The sequence below is a fragment of the Eriocheir sinensis genome, unplaced genomic scaffold (assembly GCF_024679095.1).
Source record: "Eriocheir sinensis breed Jianghai 21 unplaced genomic scaffold, ASM2467909v1 Scaffold963, whole genome shotgun sequence".
NCBI classification, from domain to species: domain Eukaryota; kingdom Metazoa; phylum Arthropoda; class Malacostraca; order Decapoda; family Varunidae; genus Eriocheir; species Eriocheir sinensis.
Window position 1 is genome coordinate 20,652 of NW_026112345.1, and position 14,349 is coordinate 35,000.

At 45.4% G+C, this 14,349-nt stretch overlaps 1 long non-coding RNA gene and 1 pseudogene across 8 annotated transcripts; both read left to right on the plus strand.

Annotated features, from left to right (window-relative positions):
* The first annotated feature begins 2,269 nt into the window (after positions 1-2,269).
* LOC126995034 (uncharacterized) lies at positions 2,270-4,014 on the plus strand. Of its 8 annotated transcripts, none has more exons than XR_007749835.1 (3): positions 2,338-2,420; positions 2,518-2,679; positions 2,762-3,063. It is a non-coding gene; the product is annotated as an uncharacterized LOC126995034 (long non-coding RNA). The 8 variants fall into 8 exon arrangements; XR_007749838.1 differs by having other exon boundaries at positions 2,340-2,420; positions 2,518-2,706; positions 2,816-3,063; XR_007749833.1 differs by having other exon boundaries at positions 2,341-2,420; positions 2,518-2,706.
* An 8,323-nt stretch (positions 4,015-12,337) lies between these two features.
* The window catches only part of LOC126995035 (protein Wnt-7b-like), a 6,808-nt pseudogene continuing 4,796 nt past the window's right edge, over positions 12,338-14,349 (plus strand).

Genomic DNA, 14,349 nt, shown 5'->3' on the forward strand with positions numbered 1-14,349 from the left:
GTATATGGTAAAACAAGTCTATATTATGTTGTGAATGTATCGAATTTTAGGATAGTAACGATGATTTATGTATGGAAATGAATTCAACCGTGTGCTACCCAGCGACGTTGTCATGTCTATGGTCAAGGTCGCCGGGTGACCCCCTGTGGACCTCGGGTTGCCCCGGGCCATTATTCCCTGGTAGAGAGGAAGCGGGTGAGAGAGGGGGAGGGAAGGTAGCGGTAGCCAAGGTCCAGCCCATGAGACAGATGCAAGGATTTCTTGACAACATTTTATCAGTGTCTTTTTACCGATACCCTCGCTACACTTGACCCGATAAAAACAGTTCTATTTTGTGAGCTTTGTTCTCCGTTCATTTTGCAATTGGCAAGGAAGCTATAATATGGCCCCTCGGGCCAAATTTGTGGCTTTACCGTGTAGCAGCGACGGGCCAAATTTGTGCCATGATATAAACCCCCAAAAATAGATGATGCATAAACCGATCACAAAACGCTTTGATATATATTATGAAATGATTTGTGTGAGTGATGATTTTTTTCTCATTTTTCTCGCTTAGAAGGACCATTAAGAAACATGATCCCTGCGGCTACCGGGTTAATAGTCCCCTCATATCCTTGTGTATCCGTGTTATTTCCTTCACCTCGTTCTCCACTGCTCTCCCTCTCTCTCTGTCCCGTTCCCGGTCTCCCTCAATCCTCTCTCTCACCTCCCAACCCTCCCTCCCTCCCAGCCACTGTCACTCCCTTAATCCCATAATCGTCACTCCCTTAATCCCCATAATCCTGTGATCGCGATATTATTGACAATTAGTCCCGTTCTAATGCGTTTACAAACCCAACTCATTAATCGATTCCTACTTTACTCTCTCTCTCTCTCTCTCTCTCTCTCTCTCTCTCTCTCTCTCTCTCTCTCTCTCAAGATTAAGTAATATGTATAGTGTTTTGATGTGTTTCTGTTAATATTTTTGAAACTATGAGGTTTGTGGAGAAACGAGAGAGAGAGGAGGAGGTGGAAGTGGAGGTGGAGAAGGAGAAGGAGGAGGAGGTGAAGGTGGAGGTGGAAGTGGAGGTGGAGAAGGAGAAGGAGGAGGAGGTGAAGGTGGAGGAGGAGGTAACTTTATTCTCTCACAGTCCTCATATAAGGCAACCACGAGGTCTGTTTTTTTTTCTTTTTAAAGGAGGAGGAGCAGGAACAAAGAAACACAAAGTGAGAACAAACAACAGCAGGCCTGCTGGTCATTACGAGGCTGTTTGTGATAAGCTACACTAACTATCTAATCAAAGGTGGAAGATGAAGGACAGCAAAGGCGAAGGCCGTGGTGAGCAAATCAGGGAAGTAAAGTAACGGAACAGGCCGAGGCAGCAACACTATAATATAGTCGCCAAGTCAGTCAGTTCGGGGCCTCGCCATTCGCGACAATCCCGGGCAGAATCTTGGCGGTTCAGTCTCCTTCCTTCGCCCTGTCAACTTCCCACTTTCGTCACATCACTTTCCTTCCTTTCCTCGTTCCTTCCTTCCTTCCTTCCTTCCCTCGTTGTTGCTTTCCTTCCTTCCTTCCCTCGTTGTTGCTTTCCTTCCTTCCTTCCCTCGTTCCTTCCTTCGTCCTGTCATTTTCTCCATCCTCCCTTCCTCCTGTCATCTTCCCCCCTTTATTCCTCCCTTCCTCTGTCACCTTCCTTTGGCCTTCGTCCTGCCATCCTTGATCCAACAAAAACGGTCTCCGGCGCCTTCACTGTATTTTCGATTGATTTGAATTAATCCCGTCTGGAATTTTAAGAGGCTCATCTTGCTATCCACCCTCCCTCCTCGCGGGGCTGGGGAGCGTCAGGGGCCCAAGGCCTTCCTGGCGAGCGTCGCAGGGCTCAGGGCTCCGGCAGGGCGCCTCGGCTCCCCGGAGCGTCCACGGAGGTGTCGGAGATCCCGAGGTCCGGGGTTGGGGGGCGTGAAGTGGCAGCAAGACATGCAGTTACTGACCTCTTATTAGCCAGACGACGCGTTAATGACACGTTCCAATGGAAGGTTCGACGCATGGGAGGTACAATTCCCTAAGCAAGGCAAGTGTCATGCCAACTACGATAAAATCGAAAAATACACAAAAAAAATACAAAAACAAAAAATCCAAAAAAAATTGTCTTGTTTTGCTTTGTTTAAAGCGTCTTGTATGTTGGTATGGCGGGTCTTCTCTGGGGAGAAGGAGACTAACGCGTTCCAACATACAAAACCAGGAAAAGACGACATGGAAACACCGAGAGAGAAGGAGGAAGAAGGAACACCAGAAGAAGGAAAATGAAGAGAAGTAACACTAGAAGAAGGCATATGAAGTAACACAAGAAGAAGGTATTGAAAAGAGTAACACAGAAGAAGGAATTTGAAAAGAGTAACACAGAAGAAGGAATTTGAAAAGAGTAACACAGAAGAAGGTATTTAAAAGAGAAACACATAAGAAGGTATTGAAAGAAGAAGGTATTGAAAAGAGTAACACAGAAGAAGGTATTGAAAAGAGTAGCACAGAAGAAGGTATTGAAAAGAGTTACACAGAAGAAGGTATTGAAAAGAGTTACACAGAAGAAGGTATTGAAAAGAGTTACACAGAAGAAGGTATTGAAAAGAGTAACACAGAAGAAGGTATTGAAAAGAGTAACACAGAAGAAGGTATTGAAAAGAGTTACACAGAAGAAGGTATTGAAAAGAGTAACACAGAAGAAGGTATTGAAAAGAGTTACACAGAAGAAGGAATTTGAAAAGAGTAACACAGAAGAAGGTATTGAAAAGAGTAACACAGAAGAAGGTATTGAAAAGAGTTACACAGAAGAAGGTATTGAAAAGAGTAACACAGAAGAAGGTATTGAAAAGAGTTACACAGAAGAAGGTATTGAAAAGAGTAACACAGAAGAAGGTATTGAAAAGAGTTACACAGAAGAAGGTATTGAAAAGAGTTACACAGAAGAAGGTATTGAAAAGAGTAACACAGAAGAAGGTATTGAAAAGAGTTACACAGAAGAAGGTATTGAAAAGAGTTACACAGAAGAAGGAATTTGAAAAGAGTAACACAAGAAGAAGGAATTTGAAGAGAAATAACACAAGAAGAAGAAATGTGAAGTAACACCAGAAGGAAAATGCAGAGAAGTAACACTAGAAAAATGAAAATGGAAATGAAAAGAATCATCCACCTTTCGGCCCAAACCAACATCACAAAATTATGGGCGAGTCTCTTCTGGGAGGAAAGCGGCTCGTTCAGACCCAGGAACACCAGAAAGGATGATAGAAACATCAAGAAAAGGAAAACAGAAAAGTCATCCACCTTTCGGCCCCTGGGGCCGCAGGGTGGGTGACGGGTGAATCTCCTCTGGGGAGAAGGAGGCTAACCCACACATTCAAGATAGAGGATAGAGAAAGGAAATTAAATCATCGAGAAAAGAAAATGAAATTACAATATCAAGAAAATAACTAAAAAGTCATCGAGCTTTCGGCCCCTGGGGCCGCAAGGCGGGTGACGGGTGAGTCTTCTGGGGAGGAGGAGGCTCATCCACAGCCAGCAACACCAACAGAAAGAAAAGAAAACATCAAGAGAAAAGAAAAGAAAACATCAAGAGAAAAGAAAAGGAAAAGAAAAGAAAAAAACAAAGTAAACAAAGCAAAACAAGACAAAACAAAAACAAAACAAAATAAAACAAATTAAAACAACATAATAAATAAATAAATAAACAACCCAATAACAAACAATATAATTTAGCTACTGGGACTGCTCAAACGATCGAGATCAGCTTGGAAGTGTTCTTTATCCGTTGTCGTAGTGACTCTGCTGGCTATGTTTGTGTCGTCGGCAAATTTCGATATTTTACACGATAGCCCCTCGTCAATGTCATTTACGTACACTAAAAACAGAACAGGTCCCAACATCGACCCCTGTGGAACACCGCTTTTGACATCTCGCCAGTCAGATAACATAAGAACATAAGAACGTTGGAATCTGCAAGAGGCCGGTAGGCCTATACAAGGCAGTTCCTTTGACCCTAAACTCCCGTGTATCTAACCCCACCTAGTATCGCTGTCCATGAATTTATCTAATCTATTTTTGAATGTGACAATTGTATTGGCACTCACCACATGACTAAGCCTATTCCACTCATCCACAACCCTGTTGGTAAACCAATTTTTGCCTATGTCCCTGTTAAATCCGAATTTATCCAGTTTAAACCCATTACTTCGTGTCCTACCCTGTTCTCTTACCAACAAAACCTTATGAATATCTCCCTTATTAAAGCCCTTCATCCATATATAAACCTCGATCATGTCTCCACGCACCCTTCGCCTTTCTAGAGAATGCAAGTTTAACTGTTTGAGTCTTCCCTCGTATGGCAAGTTTCTCAACCCCTGAATCATCTTAGTCATCCTCCTCTGCACTGATTCTAACATTTTGATATTCATTCTATAGTAAGGTGACCAAAACTGAACCGCATAGTCAAGATGAGGTCTAACTAATGCTAAATATAGTTTGAGGAAGACTTCGGCGCTTCTGTTGCTTGTTTTTGAAGCCTTACTGGGTGTCGGAGATTGCATGATTGTCTTCTAGAAACTTAACAAGTTTGTCTCTAATGATCTTTTCGAGTATTTCTCCTGCCACTGATGTCAAACTTATGGGCCTGTAGTTTAATGCAACACTTTTGTCTCCTTTTTTGAAAATCTGTGTTACGTTCGCCATCTTCCAGTCTTCCGGGACCTTATTCAGTTGAGCTGACCGGTTGAACATATTAGTGAGTGATTGAATTATTTGTTGTTTAAGCTCTTTCTATGACCGCGGGGACAAACTGTCAGGCCCCGCTGACTTGTTCGTGTCGAGTTTGTCCAAATACTTTTTCACTTCTCCGCGGGCCAGGGCCCTCAGCAATGGTTTCGATGTCCTCGACTGTGAATACGGATGCTAAGTTAGTGTTGAGGATTGTGGGCATTTGTTTACTGTTCCGAGTTACTGATCCAGTCTCGTCTGTCAGGGGACCAGTATTGGATATATGTTTTTCGATCTGATGTATGTGAATAATTTTTTGAGTTGGTCTTGATGTTGCGCGCTATTTGTTCATCATAGTTGCGTTTATTACCTTCTAATAAGGGTGCGACAAGCTTTTAGGCTGGTGTGGTACTGTGTGCGGGCTTCGGCAGTGTCATTCTCTTTCATTAGATTATAAAAAAAAAAAAATTAGGTTTACCGCCCTTTTTAATTCTCTGGACATTCACGGTGGATCTACGGCACCATTTACTCGCCTGGGTTTCGTAGACACTGTAGCCTTCTCTACTCCCAAAAGCTTATCTTTGAAGTCGTTCCACACGTTGTTGATTGTATTGTCGGTGAGGTTAAGTTGGTCCCAGGTCGCAGGAGGAAGCAGCTCACGGGCAAGGTTGAAATTTGATTTTTTGTAGTCTGGTATCACTGACAGATTGTCTACGAGTTTGTGACATATGTTGACATTAAAACGGATTTAGTGGTGATCGCAACCATGAATTTTCTCACCATTTTCACAGTCGCGAATGAGGTCGGGTCCGCTTACTAATACCAAATCCGGCAGATTGTTTTCTCTTGTCGGTTGAGTTACAACTTGAGTGAGGAACGAATCCTTAACCATTTCTATAAGTCTGTTATTACTTATCAAGGAGGAGGAGAAAGAGGAGGAGGAGGAAGAAGAAGAAGAAGAAGAAGAAGAAGAAGAAGAAGAAGAAGAAGAAGAAGAAAAAGAGGAACAAGAAGAAGCAGAAAATTCATAAAAAGAGCTCTACCGCCGCCTCCTCCTTATGCTTGTTTCCATGTTTCCATGTTTCCTGCTTGATTAGGGAGTGTTCATGAACTTGTGTAATGAATAATCTCAACACCAGGGAGAGGAGGAAGAAAGAGAGAGAGAGAGAGAGAGAGAGAGAGAGAGAGAGAGAGAGAGAGAGAGAGAGAGAGAGAGAGAGAGAGAGAGAGAGAGAGAGAGAGAGAGAGAGAGAGAGGAATGACCTCTGTACCTGGAAGACTGTCTGTAATTGGAAGACTCATCATTAAAAACTCTGCTTTCTAATGAGGATAATCGAGCTAATGAAGATACACGTACGGTACATATGCTCGATTACTGTTGCTTCTTTTCTTTAGCGTTCTGTCCTCCTTTCATTGTTTATATTGCCTGCAGACGATTCATTCCTAATGTTTACAAGCTACGAAGACGGAAAATAAGGAAACGGAAGGAAATAAAATAAAATGATGAATTAATAGAGAGATGAAAAAGCCAAAACAAGAAGATGACGAAGAACTTAACAGAAAAATCGAAAAATAAACAATGAAAAAAAGAAAATATGCTTTGGAAGATAAGGAGGAGGAGAAGGAGGAAAACGAGGAGACAAAGAAGAAAACTGAGGAAGAACAAGAAAATAAGAAAAAAAGCATCGTTGTGGAGAGTATTGCTGTGTTGAAGTCGAGCTTAAACACCGCGGCACAGCACACACAGCCTTGCCCTCTCCACAGCCGCAGCACAGACACGCCGCCCCTTTGCCCAGGCCGCTGACACTCCCGACGCAGCAGCGGCTAAATACCAAGCGACACCCTCCTTGCATTATTGAAATGGCCAGCGCTCTCCCCCACCTCCTCCTCCTTCTTCTTCTACTTGCCCTCCTTCTCTTCCTCCACCACCTCCTCTTCCTCCTTGCCCTGCTTGCCACCCTCCTCCTCCTCCTCTTCCTCCTCCTCTTCAACCCTGCCCTTTGAACTCACTCTACCTCCTCTTCATTGCTCTCTTTGCACGCTCCCTTCTCACGCTACCATTTTCCATCTCGTTTCTTTCTTTCTTCTCCCATTTCTCCATCACCTACTATTCCTCCTCCATATCCTCCTCCTCCTCCTCCTTCTCTTTCTCCTCCTCCAGCCCTCTAGTGATCTCTGACCCTCTCTCTCTTCCCGTCGCTTCCGCACACTCCACCACAGATTATAACTATTAGTCTCTTCATCTTGACAAAGCATTATCTCCTTTTTCACCTGCATTTCCTTCGCTTCCTCTTCTTCTCAATGTCTGTGTGTGTGTGTGTGTGTGTGTGTGTGTGTGTGTGTGTGTGTGTGTGTGTGGTGTGCGTGCAGGCGGGCGAGGGCAGGCCGGGGGGCACATGGCATTGTTGGGCATTCAGTTGCGTTCTCGGCGTGTCGTGGCGAGACCCTCCTCCCGTTACTCATCCCTGCCTGTTGTTGGTCTGTTTCACTTTTCCTTGGGGGACATTATGAGTTCATTGTTTCTCATCGTGTGTCTAACGGGGCTTCTTTTCTCCTTTTTTATAACATTTCTATATACGTTGCTGTTTTTGTCTTGGATAGTTAGGTTACGTGGGGTTAGGTTTACAGGAGTCGCCTTGTTTAAGCCTACTGGGCTCTTGCAGACTCTTAATTTATGTACTTATAATTTTTTGGCGCATGACGTAACTTACTCATGCATAATATATCCTATCGTTAGTGTCTAGTATCTTGTGGTCAACTCAACTCCGTCATGATGCTCCTGCCGGCCTTTATTTTCTCCATAATGCTTTTTTTTTCTATTCGTCCTCCACTGTTGTGTACCATCATATAAGACCGCCAGAACACTAATTAAAGAACATTTCTTTGGGCGTATCTTTCTCTGTCACATGGAAGTATTCCTTTGTTATTCACTTAATCATGTTTACACTTACATGTGAATTTGTTACTTTTTTTTTGCCCTTGAGTTGTTTCCTCTAGTGTAAAAAAAATGCAATAAACTCGTTTTTCATCGGCAATTCGATTCTTCTGTCTTAGCACATGGTTATTAAAGTTTCAAAATTGGACGTCTTTACATCATACTGTACATCGCAATCGTGCTGAAGCTATATTTTTGCATATTAGTGATGAGTTTTTCTTGGGTAAATAGTTTTCATTCCGTGTATGACATAAAATTCCGCATGTTGTCTCCAGTGCTGTACTATTACTGGCGCTGCCTCTCATAAGTCTGGCGGCCAGAGTTTGTGAGATACCCTTCAGAAGGCAGAACAAAAGGCGGTTGTCAGGTAAGCAAACACGCATCAGCCGGGCCATGCTCCGGAGTTTAGGCAGGACAGAGGTAAATATACTAAGAATATCGTGACATTGACAGTGCAGCTTACAGCTCCATTAACTCCAGTTTATAAAAAAATCCCAAATTAGAACTGAAAGTTACATTAGAGTGTAAAGTTATGCCATAAATAATGCCAATGAGTGTAATTGTCGACGTGGGTGCGTGTTTTTCCGGTAATTTTATATGCTACGACGTTGATGAATGCATCCCAGTGTGTTACGGAATGACCAGTATGTGTTCTCTGCCGCATTCAGGTCAGGCCGGACATGCTTGAGCACCAGGCATTCCACCGACGTGCCTGAGGCGTGTGTTGACAAGGAGCGGCGGCGGCCACGGGTCAGGGCGGCGGGATACAGGGCGGCCGTCGCCGTGTGGCCGTCTCAATGATGTAATTTTAGGGCAGGGTGGCTATGGAGATGCCTTGGCGTTTCTCTTGCCAGTCCGTCTGGAAAACAATTTCAGCTTAGGCATTTATGTAGAATTTGATTGTTCCAAAAACAGTTTCTGTGAAGAGAGCTAGAACGTTTTAGTTTTATGCCAAAACATTGTTATTCTTAAGCATTGTTATACACCACTCAATTAAAAGTAGTATATTTGTGTGTGTGTGTGTGTGTGTGTGTGTGTGTGTGTGTGTGTGTGTGTGTGTGTGTGTAATAATAATAATAATAATAAACGGCTTATTAAATGATAGCAGCTGTAAAGCTGAAAATATACACGTTACAAATACACTTTTGACATATAAAAGAAAAAAAAAAAAAGGGAAAATGTACAATATGAAAGGGATATGGGGGTCTGGGGTGGTGGGGGGAAGGTGAGGTGGTGGAATGCAGTGCGCTGGTGCGGTAGGAGGAGGAGGAGGAGGAGGTGTGTGTGTGTGTGTGTGTGTGTGTGTGTGTGTGTGTGTGTGTGTTTAACTTACTCACGGTCTGATCACGTGATGGACTCTCATTTAACTGACCTTTGAGTATACGTGGGACCTCGCCTATCAGTCCTTTCATCTCCCTTCCTCCGGAGGGGACAGCAGCCAATCCTTATCAGCAGAAGCAGCTTTCGACCTGAGAAAGGCTCGAACCTCGATATACTGTGTTGGCAGACTGAGAATTTAACCACAACACCAAGGGAGCGTCTTTTTTTTTTTTTTGTGTGTGTGTGTGTGTGTGTGTGCGGGCTTGTGCGTGCGTGCGTGTGGGTGCTATCATCATATCACAAGAGGTACGCGAGAGACCACTTAGCAGGTAACGCCTCTCGTCATGATTGCTTCGTTACCGTTATCAGCAGCAATTATGAGCTAATTACTCGTCGTCCAGCCCCGGCGTAGAGATACCATCGCCTGTGCCCATGACCGACTGCGCCCCCGACAGGCCTACTGGAAACAATTTGTCCAGGTATTTGGTGGTCACAGCGGGGCGCCTCAGCGGTGAGATATTATGGGCCTCGCCACCCCTCCTTGGCACCCCAACACATGTATGGGGCAGGTGACGCGCCGCCCTGCCGCAGGAGTCCAGAAAATCAGTGCTCATTTTTTCGTACTGCGACCGCGTTTTATTTCAAGTGTCATCTTCCTGATCAATTTGTAAGCCTCTCGACAATGCCAGGAGCTGTGTGCTTCCCGCCATTTGGTGTTTAGTTGTCTGTACGTAGAAGTGACGATCTGATGCGTATAGTCTGTCGCTACGCAGTGCTGGGGCGTCGTGTGCGTTCAGTGGAGTCTTGCAGTGGGATATGTTTACCAATTTGTACGCACCAGACCAATTAGCTCTCATAAGAAAAGACACTACACTGGAAAGTTGAAAATTTTAATTAAGTATAATAATGAAATAATATTAAAAGGAAATATGTAAACTTCATTAGGACTATATCAATGTTCCTATGCATTGGTTAAAATCACAACAGTAACATCAGTTTCCGATATGACCTACGTGGAAGGAGGCGGACGATAATAAAGCGTATAGGTGGACAGCTGCCTCCACACCAAGGCTCCGTGGTTTGCGAGTCCCTTTTTTTCTGCCCAGGCGAAGCGATGATGGCTTGAAATAATGAACCGACGAGGTACTTCTGAGGATGGCTGCTCAGACAGCCCAGCAGACCAGCCAATTCATGTTCAAACGATGTGCAAGACGCTGACGAGTAACTGAATAAATGTTTTATTCATCAGTTGTTGAACTTCATTTAGTAGAAAAAAATATTGAAAAAGGAGAAGTTCGATTAATGGAAGTTGTAGCTTCAGGCAGCGGAGGGCGTCCGTACCCCTGGCTTCCTAGACGTGTGCCTACCTGGAGATGTACGGAAAACATTTTACCTGAGCATGCCTTTCCTGAAGCCCTAGCGTGGCATAACAAGGACTAGATTTCTTGGATAACAGTGGTTTCATGTTTTTTTTTTTTTTTTTTTTTTTACGCGATCGCTACAGCTTCTCGACCATCACTCTCACTTCACCACCTTCCACCGATCCATCCATCCATCCCTCCACCAACAACCTCCACCCTACGTTTATTTACATCTTCCACTATCAGTCTCCCTTCCTCCATCCCTTCACCAACGTCTACCCGTCCACAGCATCCACTTCCTCCCACTAATAACTTCCACCCATCGTCCACCCAAAGCTCCACCCTCCCTCCGACACCAACTCGCCCTGCCCTGCCGACCCTCCCAGCCCCCCCTGAACCGCCCCTGCCCCTACGCCAGGCCATCCTGGACGGAGAACAAACAAACGAGGCGCCCTGTGACTAGGATTGCCCAAAATAGGAGAAAAAAATTCATTACAAATTCATGGAGGATCACGAGGAATGGGTTTTGTGGTAGTACATGATGATAGGATGCTCTCTCTCTCGACAGTAAGTTACTAAGTTAAAGATACACTGATACTTTTATTCATTTAGTCTTAAGATGCACTGACGAGCTGACAATCTCCTATCCCTGCGATGCGCGGCTCACGTCACACCCGGGAGGCTGAAGACAACACCCAGCAAGAGTATTTACACTTCTCGTACATATCATTATGCTCTGAAGTTGATTTTCACCGCCGCGAGTGCACGTATTCCGGGATTAATTCACACATCTCGGTACAGATCAGGCATAAATGGCTACATAGAAGTACGGTATATTTGGGGACATATCCGTCGCATTGGTCCTTGAGCCTGTAGTGGCTACGAACCCATCACAGCTGGACACGAGCCAGCGTGACATCCGAGGTATCTCATTTTGGCTTCCCCAGGTTTCCCCAGGTGCCCATTTATCAACCATCCCGAAAGGTGGAATGAACAGCTGGGTGAGTTGCACGCCGGCCGGCCACGGCAGGATTCGAAACTTGATAATTCCTGTATCCCTTTTTCCTGCATCTTAATCTTACCTGGAACTGTAAGTTATTTTGTTACTTTTTTGCAATCGTTGGGCTTTAAAGTCAAAATTCTGGCTATGCCGCGGGTTTCAATTCACCTTACTTTTCTTCGTAAAGTCGACAGCAAATCACTTAAAAATAGAGCCATTTTAATGGGAAAACACTTTACAACACTGCCAAAAGTGTGTCATTACTGGTGTCAAAATATCAAGTGGCATAAACTACTGTTAAAGAAACGCGGAATGTAGATATCAGTTTCAAGGTTGGACAGGAAGTGTTTACAATCACTGGCGGTGAGCTGCACTGCACGGCGACGAGTGACATCACGTGTACGAATTGGCTCACTGAAAATATCAAGGCTAGTTAGGAGGGACGCTGTTCAGTGAGCTAACAAGTGTGTCACACGAGGCACGTTCTGTGAGTATTCGGCTGGAATTACTTAAAACTACGTGAGAAAAGAACTAGAAGGATTGTAAAGAGTGAGGGCTGACGCAGCGCATCCAAGGCATCGCCCTACCACTGTGCTATACTTGATGGCGGCCATTTATTTATGGAAATAGTAATTTAGGTAATACAGTGTTTTCAGAAGCATTGTGATGACATTAATATTAGGGAACAAAAGTATTGTAGGAACTCGGCCCCAGAAAGCAATGCAAAACACGAGTATACCGCCGCTAGCAGACAGCTGAGGTGGCGCGTTTACACTTGACCGACTCCTCTGTTATGCTAATCGTGGCGGAGATTCCCTTCTCCCTCGGCGATACACGCAGGGATGGCGCAACACCCCCGGCAATCAAAGAGCTTCACGGCCGCTAAGTATAGGCCAAACTTCCCTGGTCATTAAGTCCAACCTCCACTCGCCGGCAGCCTCGGGCGGTCATCTGTCCGGCATCCTAATACCCATGATTGGGCACCGCAGCCCTCCATGCGGCCCCAGAGCCTGGGCCACCCTGGCCCTGGAGAGGAAAGACTGGCACACGTAGCTTTGTAGACCTTTAAAGCTGAGATATTTTTTTAAAGAAAACAATAGTGTTTACTATTTTTCTCGAGAAGCAGCACAAATAGTATGCAGTGTAGTCCATCCCTTACTTTTGAACTGGCTAAAGAATGAAACCGACTTAGTTATGCAACGTGCGTGTATGATGTATCCCTCAATCTTCGCCATAATGGTGAGTTGCTACGTGCTCGACGTCGATATTCCGAAACAGGCAATGTGGAGGTTGGGATGATGGTAGCAATGCGCCAGACGATGACGAGTAATGTCAGTGTCTGCATACTCGTTTTAGTCATGGGTGTATCGGGACGCAAGGCTGGTCTGGGGAAGTACATGGTAGCCCACACATGGTTTGAGAAGGTTCGGACAATGACATAGTGCGTAGAGTCATGTGGCGTAAGTTCGTGTGTGGTGGCGCTTCACATCATGATGCATTGCAGGTCGTCCCTACACTAACGTATACTTAATCTGCCTCCCCCTCACCCCATCTTTCCTTTCCCCCAGGACGGTGTCGTCAGCGGGGGTCCTGGGCGCCCACCTGCTGTGCTCGCGGGTGCCCGGCCTCACGCCCCGCCAGAGCCGCATCTGTACGCGGGCGCCTGACGCCATGGTGGCCATCAGTGAAGGTGCGAGGGCGGGCCTGCGAGAGTGCCAGCGGCAGTTCCAGCATCATCGGTGGAACTGTTCCCTGGCGTCTACCAACAGCAGCGCGTTCGGCCACATCGTTCTTGTGGGTCAGTTAATATTGGCTGGCGAGGTTTCATCCATGCTTTTCTAAACTACACATTTCAGACATTGATTGATATTATGCAGCTTGTATGGCACTTACTAACACAAAGATGGAAGCGAGCACCGTGACAGTAACACCCTCGTTCTCACTCGTCAGGATGTTACTTGTACTTCTGTCGCTCAGGATCATGTGTAATAATCATAATATAAGAGTAAGGCGATATAGTCATTCATGTTTCTGGGCTTCTAAAACTCCAGATAAACCTCTTAAAGTAGCCCGAGCTGCACGTACTGCATTGCATCCCTGACCATTAAGCTGTCGTGGAGGGGAAGGTATATGTAACCTTTCTCGGCACTTGAGCATGGGATTAACCCCGCTCCCAGAGGCTCTCAGCGACCGTGTCCCCATTATTCTCCCGCCGCCGGGCAAGGGTGAGCACACAGCGCCCCACAAGGGTTGCTTCGTCCCCTCAACACGTGCGCACCGTTCCTTTTCACGTCTCTTTCACTGCTCCCTGCCTGAGCCCCTGTTCCCCCTACTTCTCTCCTTCTTTGCCCTCAGCTCTATTTGTTTACGTAATAGCATGTAATCCTCGTTTTGTACCGATTGTCATTTTTGTTCTCTAAAACCCAATTCAAAGGTCCATTAGCCTGGTGAGATCCCCCCAGGACATGGTCAGCTTGCCATATTTCTTCACCGAACAACACTCTTCTCGTAAACCTTCCTACAAGATGAGCAGGATTCTTATGAGTGTTTACCAATTACGTGTCCGTGTTCATGTAACTTTCAACTTGCTCAAAACTCCTCTCGAAGATGATCTGCAGACCGATTTACTGCGTGACGTGTTCACTATTCAGGGACTGGCCTGCACTCCCTCGTTGTGAAAGCGTTGTGGACAGTCAATGAAGAAAGTCTTTTGTGCCTCCAGTCTTAACAATCAGTTACGGTACATTCTCCTGGATGATCCTTTTCTAACGGAGGGAATCTGGCACAAAAGCCACCAATGAGGCTCGCTGCCCGCGGACATTATCTTACAAAAACCAAGGGGAGTGAGTTGAGCAGGGCAGGATGGGGCCCCGTACTGAACCAGATCATTTGTCGCATCACGAAGCCTGTATGGCCGGGAACAAGAAAACACCCGCCCTGCCATCCGCCCGGTGGCGTAGTTTGTGCTGGGGGCGCAGCTCCTCTTTCAGTGGCAGATGCACATTAA